Raw genomic sequence first — 10,580 nt, forward strand, 5'->3', positions numbered from 1 at the left:
TTCATACATTCAGATACATTCACACACCCAAGAACACTCATACACACTCATTCATATATACACCCAAACACAAACAAGCTCACACATTATATATACATACTCACAATTTCAGACACACACATATATACTCACACTCATAAATGACCAACTGTGACTCACATTCTCTCACACTCAAACACACTTTCATACACACTCACACATGGACACACACCTTCACACATACTCAAACTCAGATAAAATCATACTTGCCCATGGTTTTACAATCATATGCTCACACACTTCCACGTAAAACCTCACACTCAGACTCAACCACATAAACATTTACACTCTCATATGCACACTTTCCAAGGTAAAGACAATGGTTTTTGAGGGAGGTTCTCACTACATAGCCTAGGGTGGTCCCCAGGTAGTCTAGGCTAGTCCCTTAAGTAGTCCAGGCTGGTCTGCAATTATCACTCTTCTTGTTTCAACCCCCCCCCCCCCCAGTGCAGAAGTTATTCAAGCCTGTCTCAGCCTGAAAAAGAGATATATGCATTGCCATGATGGAAGAAAAGAGAAAATTTGTGTTTGTCAAAAGAAAAATCAATCCTCCTCCAACATTTCACTGGCACCAGTAAAGAGACTTTTCACATCAAAGTGACCCACATTATAAGAGTGCAATAGGGGTGAATCAATGTGAGCGGTGGCTATGTTTGGTGATGCAGGTGTGTTGTCTGTGACTGATGGGTCTGGGGTGCTCTGCAGGGAACCAGAGCGAAAGAGCAAAATCAAAACTCTTGCTGGTCCTAGCTTTTGTGCTATAAAGATGCAGGCTTCGGTGTGCTGGAGACTGATCACAAAGGTTTCTAAAATGGTTTCCCTTGCATAAGTCAGCTCTGTGACACTTGGAGAAAGGAGGTCTTGAATATGAAAAGCAAACTGGGACAGTGCCAGTGAGGGCAAAGAAAGCATCGGTCCAGGCAGGATGAGGATGACAAGAGGAGTCAACAATGGTGATGAGCCATCAAAGGCCTCACTGCTGTGTTAGGGGGGTGGTTCCCTGGACTGGCATTTTTTTCCTGCTGGTAGTTGTGTGAATAAGAAAATGGTCCAAAATTATTTACTGTTGGAGTCACGGAGGTGAAGGTCTCAGTCATCCTCCGTGATGGTTGTTGGGTCCCAGCCTATGGGGAAAAATTGAATCAGGGTTCACCTGAAAGAAGGAGTGGGGATTGAAAGTAGGATACAGAGACACGAGAAATAACAAATCAAGTCAGGACATTTCTGATCAAGATTCCTCCTTAATGTGGATGAGTAAGACTTTATATAGTAAGGTCAATAGGATCTATTCTGATCCCTCTCTCTCTCCCTAGCTCCCAAGGCAAGAACACAGTAGCCTGAATAGCTCTCTGTAAGAACTTCCTTAGCCCTCCAGGTGTTTCTCAGTAGGGGTTTCCCTACTTCTTTCAAAGCCCACGGATGGCCTGGAACACAAAGACCACCTCAGGTAGAGGTCAGCAGCTGGAAGGTCACAGCTTGCAGCCTAAGCACGGGATTTCTGACATGGCAGAATTTGGCATGGCTTTGTGCAGATGGTCCCAGAGCAGGAAATGACTCCAGCTTGATGTGGGTCATGGCTATAGCTTTAGCTCAACAGGAAGGGGAGTGGTTTCTCCTACTGTGTATGTTTCTGACAGGAAAACTCAGGCACAGAACAGTTAGGGTTTTATCAGATATGCAGAATCTGAATTTCTTTTACTCCCAAGACGAACAGTAACTAAATGCTCAGAACAAGTGACCAGTGCTTCCTTTGCTTGCCAGCGTGCTTTTGTTGTCCTCCCTCAACTGTCTTGTCTTCCTGCAGAAAGAATTTAGAGTACTGAATTTAAAAGATCCGGAGGGAGAATTCACTTGGCCTGCTCTTCCTCACTGAAGAACATTATTGCAGTGGCTCTATGCCTGCATTATAAAAGATACCCTTCCCATTACTAAATAAAATTAAATTTAACATCAGGTATAATTGTTATGAAGGTAGAACAAAGAAAGTAGAAGGTAGAAAGTAGGGAATTTTTGAAAATAGCCTAAGAAATAATTTGGGAATTATGGGGCTGGAGAGATGGTTCTGTGCCAAAGAAGAGGCACCGCTTTCACAGAGTTCCTCAGTTCGGTTCCCTACACTCAAGCTGGGGGCTCACAACCACCTGTAACTCTAGCTCCAGGGATCGAATGTCCTCTTCTGGCCTTTGTGGGCAACTACACTTATGCACACATACATGTAATTGAATATATTTTTAAAAGAGAAAACATGAGTTTTAACAGGTGAATAATTATAAACTAGAACCATCTACATTATCCCATCAAACAAAGATCATTCTCTCACCTCTTTTCCCTGTCTCTCTTTGTGGCCTTATGAGCTCAGTTCAGCTGAGTCCCAGGAATCACGATTCTCTTACTCTCTCATCCCAGCACGAGGGGGCAGGGGGACAGGGCAGGGGTGGAATGTATAGTTCTGAGATGTTTTATGTGTTTAAATCCCATATTTACCACTTTACAATTTAGTGCATTTAGGCACGTTAGAGATATTTTTCTGTTGCTGTGATAAAGCACTCAGACAAAAGTAATTTAAGGGGAAAATGGTTTATTTTAACATATAATTCAAGGTTATAGCCCAAATTTTTAGGGCAGGTGTTTGAAGCAACTGGTCTTGTGGCAGCCCTAGTAGATGAGCATGGGTAGAGTGTGCTACTCCAAAACAACATGGGATATTAAATGAAACTTTCAGAGCCAGTCATGAGCTGTCTCCCTATGAATTACTGGTAGAAAAGGCCAAAAGGCTCTCAAATGACAGAAACTCTTGCCATTGCTCTTAGGTGCCCACTATCACTAGACTGGTAAAGCCCTATTGCTGAAGACACTACATACTTTGGCTGCGGGACAAGGAGAAATCAATCTGGAACTGACTAGGAAACTTCCTCCCTGTTTAGCTTTCCAGTACCAAAACGCACCACACAGGCTACTTGGGAAGAAAATATGTCAATGGTCTTACATGGGGCTGGATCCAGGATGCTGTAATACTGACCTACCAGGCGATGTTGGCCACTGGGACAATAGTGGTATGAAGATTATTGGGGCACCAAGTTATTTCCTGATTGGACTTAAGGCCTATCCACAGGAGGGAATTTATGAATGGTATTGAAAAACCTGTAAAATCCCCCTAGCTACAAGGTCATAGAGCCCACTAACTGTAGACTAAAAGTTCTGAAATCATGAGCCCAAAGTTTCCCTTATTTTAAGACACAGATACATGGACACACAAGCAAGAACCTGAACAAACAGGCCTTGCTAAGTCTTAATATGTCATCGTAAGACCATACCGTCTCATTTTCCAACCATACTCCTCAACTGTCTGTCTGTCATCAACTCTTAAAATAAGAAGGCATGTATTTGTTTCCTCAGGACTTCCTCTCCTTGCTCTCTGATAATTTCCATGTTGAGATAACATATTTAAAAGAATCACCCCCCAGACAGGATCTCACTATATAGTCCCATCTAGCCCATAGCTTGCTATGTAAACCAGGCTGGCCTCAAGCGTGCAAAGATCTGCCCACCTTCACTTTTCCAGGTCTGGGGTTAATGACTTGTACCACTGTGCCTGGCTATTTTCCCTCTTATTAATTTGCCTTTCATTATAGGATCCTCTGTTGGCCTGATATATTTTGATGCTAATTAATAAAGATCCATCACACCTGGGCAGATCAAATGAGATATACGCGTGGCTAAGGTTTCTGGGTGTGGGGAGACAGAGAGAATCTTGGCAAGAAGAAAGATCCGAGGAGAGACCGGAGGAGAGCAGGAAGAAGGGAGGCCACCATGGGTTCGATGGAGGAGAATCAAGGGGCTGGCATGGATGGAGATTTGGCCCAGATGAAGAACATTAGCAAGTATATTGGATTATGGATGGGAGGTGGCTTGATAGAAATTACTAGAAGCAGATGACATGGGATTGGGGCAGCTATCCCATACTTGCCTCACTATGAGAAGTAGTTTAGAGGATTAGTATCTGCCTTGTCCCAGGTTAACCAAGGCTATTTTAAAATATAACAGGTGTCTGTGTCTTGATTGATTGCTAGCGGGTTAGAAAACACTGCCATAATAATAATTGTAGGCCTGATAATAAACAATTAATGACAATAATCCACAGCTCTGAGACTAAACTGGAAAGAAAAAGCATTCTTCTGTCTTATATGGCATTATATCCTAGCTTGATCTCTTCCGTGCAAGCCATGCCCATCAGAGTCAACTCTGAGCTTCAGTGCCTCGTGATAGTAAACTGTTTTTTTTTTTTCTGCATCAGAGATTGCAACACATGACTTAACACGGTAAGTGACAACTAGACAAACTATTCGAGAATCAAGGAAAATGATTTTGTGATTATAGTTCTTACCCTGTTATAATGAATTGTGTTTGCACACGCCTGGATGATAAACTTCTCAAGGTCACGTCTATTTCTCTTCACCTTCAAGTCCCATGTTCTAGCTCAATGCCTCTCTCACTCTCTCTCTCTCTCTCTCTGTGTGCGTGTGTGTGTGTGTGTGTGTGTGTGTTTGTGTGTGTGTATATCTGTGTGTGTGTGTATGTACATGTGCTATACTTGTGTGCATGTGTGTGCCTGAGGGGTACACTTCCCTTTGTGGGTATGTGTGGAGGCTAGAAGTTGATATCAGGTTGTCCCCCATCACTTTTTTATCTCATTTTTTGAGACAAGGTCTCTCACTGGGCCTGGAATTTGTCATTTCCATAGACTGGTTGGCCCATGAGACTGCAGAATACACTTGCCTGGGTCCGGGCTACTCCCGCATGCTGTGGTACAGCACGTATGGGTATGCCTGTCTTTTTTACATGGTTGCGAGAAACATGAATGTGGGGAGCCATGCCAAATTCTGCCATGTCAGAAATCCTGTGCTTAGGCTGCATGCTGTTGTGGGGAACTGCAGCTGTGCTGGTACTGACCATCACTTGTTTTTCTCTGCAGTTGAAACATTGTGCTCCACTGGTTGCCTTCATTTTCCTTGTTTTGAGTCTTCCTCCCCTATAAAAGCAGTTCTGTTACTCCCAATAAATGGCACTAGGCATTCAGCATTCTCTTAGCAGGAATGACCCACTGTTATGTTGTCTTTTTAATGCGCAGACCCTCGCCGTAGCCTAGACTAGCAGTGAGAGGGCAGCATATGAACTCGGGTCTTCATGTTTAAGCAGTCAGCACATTACCTGCGGAGTCACCTCTCCCCAGCCCATATGGTGACTAACTCTTGTCTCACTTACTCCACTCCATGTGGCTCTCCCCATGGCCACAGTAGATACTCCTGGGAGACGCAGCATACACACCAGCTGCATACACTGTTTCTTCTAACTGTTGACATCCCCTCCATTTGCTCCAAGATACTCTTACACTGTTGATCTGTTCCAGGTACACATAACTGATGACCATGAAGATATTACCCACCACCCAAGGCTTTTGTCTTGACAAGGATTCAAAGGCTTATAGGAAGCTGTCACAGGAAGCACAGAAGAGGTGTCTCCTGACAAGAGGGAAGGATTGGGCTGAGCAGAGAGGCCTTCCGGAGTCGCTCAAGGCACACTTCATATAGGTAATTCTTGTACAGAATTAGGTAGCTTCAGAAATGGTGATAGACTAGCCACTTTGGAAGATGGTTTGGCTGTTTCTTACAAAACTAAACATACTTTTACCATATGATCCAGCAATCATGTTCCTTGGTATTTACCCAAATGAGATGAAAACATATCCACACAAAAATCTGCACATGGATGTTTATAGCAACTTTATTCATAATTGCCAAAATCTGGAGGTATCCAGGATGCTGTCAGTAGGTAAACGGATGAGTAAACTATAGTACGTTTAGACAATGGATTACTGTTCAGTGCTTAAGTGATTAACAATGTAAAAAGAAGCCAGTGTGAAAAGCTACATGTGGTAAGAGTCTAACTTAACAGGGCATTCTAGAAAAAGGCGAAAGGACAGAGACCACTTATATCAGTATTGCCTGGGGTTAGTCTGGAAAGAGGGATGAATGGGCAGATACAGAGGACTTTTAAGGCAGTGAAAGCATTTTTGCGAGATCATTATATGTTTGCCTGAGTGGATGTCCACTAATGTAGACTATGGACTTTGGTTTGTAGGTTCACTGTGACAAATGTGCTGTGGGGAGAGGGTGACAGTGGGGCAGTTAGATGTATATGGATAAGAGAAGGAACTCCCCAAACTGCTCTAAACATAAAGAATATTAAAAGACAGGGACACACAGTATGGAATGAGAACAGCATTGTTTACTGTGGTGATTAAGGGAAAATTAGCCTTCTGCGTGCTCCATCACTCATAAGACTCCCTGTGTCTCAAGCTGCGCACAATAGGTACTCACTCACTGCACCCCAAAAAGCATTGTGTTATAGAAAATTTAAGATATCTATTAATGTTTATTATTAAGACCTATAATTATTACTGTGGCAATATCTAACCCACTACGATAATTAAAAAAAAAAAAAAAAGACACAGACACATGTTGCATTTTAGAATAGCCTCATTTACTTGGGGCTGGGCAAATGTTAACCCCCTAAACTACTTTCCATTATCTCCCACTCCCCATCCCATGCCATCGGCTTTAATCGTTTCTGTCTGGGTTGTTTCCCACCCATATCCCAAAGTATTTGCTTATGTTGTTCATCTGGGCCACTTCTTGCCATGCAGAACTTCAGAGTTCCTCCTCCTGGTCCACATGGCTCTTTCCTATCCCACGGTGATGCTGCTCCTTCTTCTCTGGTCCCTGTCTCCTACCCAAGATCCTTCTCTCCCATAAGCCACACCCCTTCACTCTGCCCTGCCCAGGTGCGTAGGCATTTATTCAGCCAATCGGGGATAACTTGGAGGCAAGGATTACAAACATCATTTTAGGGTAAGTGGGTCTGCTCATTAGAGTCAGCAGGCTGACCTCAGGGCGGGGAAATAATTAGCAATCAAACACAAAGCACCAGGCCATGCCCCAACCACATTGCATCCTCATTGCTTGGCACGAGGTCTGGCATTTGGTGGTGCTGACTGTCCGTGTGCACAGTCAGTGACTCAGAACGTGTGGCAACTGGTCGGCTGCCAGGCACACTGCTTGGCTCCCCCCTGACACTGCACGCTTTGTGCAGTGTGGTCATTGGGTTGCGCCCTTAGCATCACCGTAGCCTGCTGCTCCAGGTGACGTGTTCAGCCAAGAAGATGGGGCGTGGTCCCTGTGGCATGCTGAGTTCTTCAGGACAGGTGCTCTGGAAGAGAAAGCCTTCCTCGTGGTGACAACATAGAATGGAGAGACTCTCCAATAGGGTAAAGTTCTTTACTGAGTGAAATATTTCTGGAAGGAGAAAAATATTACAGTAGCCATTAGATACCCAGCGAGGATTGGTGTCAGGCCAGTCCTTTTGCTCTCTGATTGTGTGGAGGTGAGCCTGTGTGCAAACGCTGCTGGCACGCTACAGAATGAGCACGTGCTTGCCATGGTAATGTCTTGTGTTCTCTTTGCTGTTGTAACTTAGAAAAACTCCATGGCAAAGGAACTGCTTTTAGACTTCAGTGTCTGGCTCTTCTTTGAAGCACGTCATCAGCTGTGTCTGCTGTGCTTCTTTTCGTCACCTTTCATTGTCCCGGACAATGACTTCTGTTTCGTCATGGTGCCCATGCTCAGCGCAGACCACCCTAGACCACTGTGTGCCTTTCTCCTTAGGCTGCTTCTTCTGTGTTTGCTGCTGTTGGGGCTGAGCAGAAGCCAGAGGGCCAGAGGCATGTCTTCCCAGGCCTTTCCAACTATATTGGCTCCCTGAAACTATCAGAGCCAATAATTACCACAAATTAGGTGACAACAAAACAAACAAAACAAAACAAAACCAACAACAAAAACAAAGAAACAAGCAAACAAACAAAAACCCCAGAACTTTGCTATGTCCACAGCCTAGGAGATCAGAAACCCAAGATCAAGCTGCTAATGGTTTCTGGCTCTTTCTGGAGGCTTTCAGAAAGACTCTCCCCCATATCTTGACGCTCCCAGTGGCTTTTGGCAACCAACAGCAGTGCTTGTCTGGTAGACTCATTCATCTCTGCCTTCCTTTTCAGGTTTCTTTTCCTTGTGTGTGAGGACTCTGTACTTACTCCCCACACCTTTCACCACTGTTTCTGTCTCCTATACTTAACTAAAAGCTGCTTCTGAGGATACGGACTCTGCAGCGCACTGTGCTCATCATCTGATCAGCGGTTTTGACTTTTGAAGAAAGTCGGGGTTTTTGATCGTGAATATGTTGCCTTGGACAGGAAGATATTGAGGACACAAATGAGGTGCTGTCTTAGTAACTGTTTGACTACCGTGAAGAAACACCAAGACCAACCTTTAATTGCAGCTTTAGAAGATTAGTCCATGATCATAATGATGGGGGGTGTGGTGGCAGGAAGGCATGGTGAGAGAGAGAGTAGATGAGAGCTACATCCTGATCCTTAGACAGCATGGGGTGGAGAGAGAGAGAGAGAGAGAGAGAGAGAGAGAGAGACAGAGACAGAGACAGAGACAGAGACAGAGACAGAGACAGAGAGACAGACAGACTAGTCCTGGCATAAGGGTTTGAAACCTCAAAGCTCACTCCCAGTGACACCTTTTCCAACAAGGTCATGCCTCCTAATCCTTCCCAAACAGTTCCACTAACTGGGGACCAAGTATTCAAACATATGGGACTCTGGCAGCCATTCTCATTCAAATCGCCACAGACACCAATAGTATTAATTTAATGTCATTAAGGGAAAAGGAAGTTGGATTATATTCTATACCCCGAAGCCCTCCTTCCTCCCCTGCCCTTGCCGTGGATAAATGGCTGGCGGTGTGATCCCCTAAATCTGGGTTTCAGTTTATCATGTGTTATGTAATGTGAGGTTATCAGATGTAAGATACAAGATAGTGTAAGAGTTGGAGCTTCTGATGATTCATACGGTTTGGTTTGACCTCCTTGGGTTGCATCATCCACATTTTTAACTAGAGTTCTATATTGGGATTCATCCTAACACTGACATGTGTTGAAATACAGACACACAGATAAGTTATGGAAAATGTAGTTATTGCAGAATTTATTGCGGAGGTAAATTTTTAGAAAGAACAGAAGAAAGGTGATTAAGTTATAGCATCTCCTTATTATGGAATTTTATGATGTCTTTACATGGAGAGCTGTGAATGGTATAAACTAGAAAAAGCAATTTCCAGAACTATAGATGGTTCCATTTTTGTAGCAATGAAAATTGTAATTATGCATAATCAAAGATACAAATTTGCATCTTTATTATATACACAGAGAAAAAAGGATGAGTGCAGAGTGTCTCTGGCCATTGCAGTAGAGAAAAGGAAACCTCGGCTGGCAGATTCTGAAATGCTGTACATGGAAGCGTGTATAAGATATTAATGTGTGAAAGATATGAAATTATCATAAAGGCTGCTTTCATTTTGCACACCGGCTTCCATCTCTCTGATATAACTGTAGTTCATTTCAGAAGCTCTTTCAGTGCATGCAGGCACCTCATACATGCATCTTCTTATCTGTTTCTCTTCATTATATTGGAACCAATTCCTTTGCCTCTTGAGAATTCAGAGCCAACGTATTGTCCACACAGACACATCACAGTCGCATCACAAGGCCACCATCTGAACTTTCTATTAGTCAGCTTGTCCCTGCTAATGAATATTGGGTGCTTCCAGCATTTTACCTTTTCTTTTCTTTCTTTTAAAAAAATTTTTTTTAGGTTTTTATTTATTTATTCTATGTACATGAGTGCTCTATCTGCATCTATGCCTGCATGCCAGAATAGGGCATCAGATCACATTATAGATGGTTGCGAGCCACCATTTGGTTACCTGGAATTGAACTCAAGACCTGTGGAAGAGCAGACAGTGCTCTTAACCTCTGAGCCATCTCTCCAACCCCAGCATTTCACGTTTTTAAAAGCAATAAAGCAGAACCATTCTTGTGAATACATTTTGGCTAATCATACCCAGCTATATCTTCCAGGAACATTTTTGTCAAAGGGGTCACCAGTGGAAAAAGATGTGCATTTAAAACTCTGACACACATTGCCAAATTCTCCAGAGAGGTCACACCAATATCCATTTCCACCAGCAATCTGTGAGAGCATTTGCTTTCCCATTTGGGCTTGTAACACTGGGTACCATCTTATAGCTGTTTTGTCAAACTGAGAAGCAAGAAAAAGTATTTATTTATAGCTTTGTTTAATAATTATGAGAGATAATGTTCCTTTTTCTCAAACAGGCCTTGGGCCATTCTCCTCTGTCCTTTTCACAGTGACTTGTAAAGGCTCTTGAAGAAGTTTGACACTTTGTTGTTTATTTTCTAGATACCTTGTTCCAGTTTGTCATTAGTCTTTTGACTTTGTGCCTTTTTCCATGCAGCTTTGAAACACTATATGAACATTGATTATATTTTATCATGTCTGATTTTGTTCCTAACTTAAAACAACTTCATCACAGAGGACAAATTCTTGTGATTTAAAGTATTTT

This window comes from Acomys russatus, chromosome 6 (genome assembly GCF_903995435.1).
Source record: "Acomys russatus chromosome 6, mAcoRus1.1, whole genome shotgun sequence".
NCBI classification, from domain to species: domain Eukaryota; kingdom Metazoa; phylum Chordata; class Mammalia; order Rodentia; family Muridae; genus Acomys; species Acomys russatus.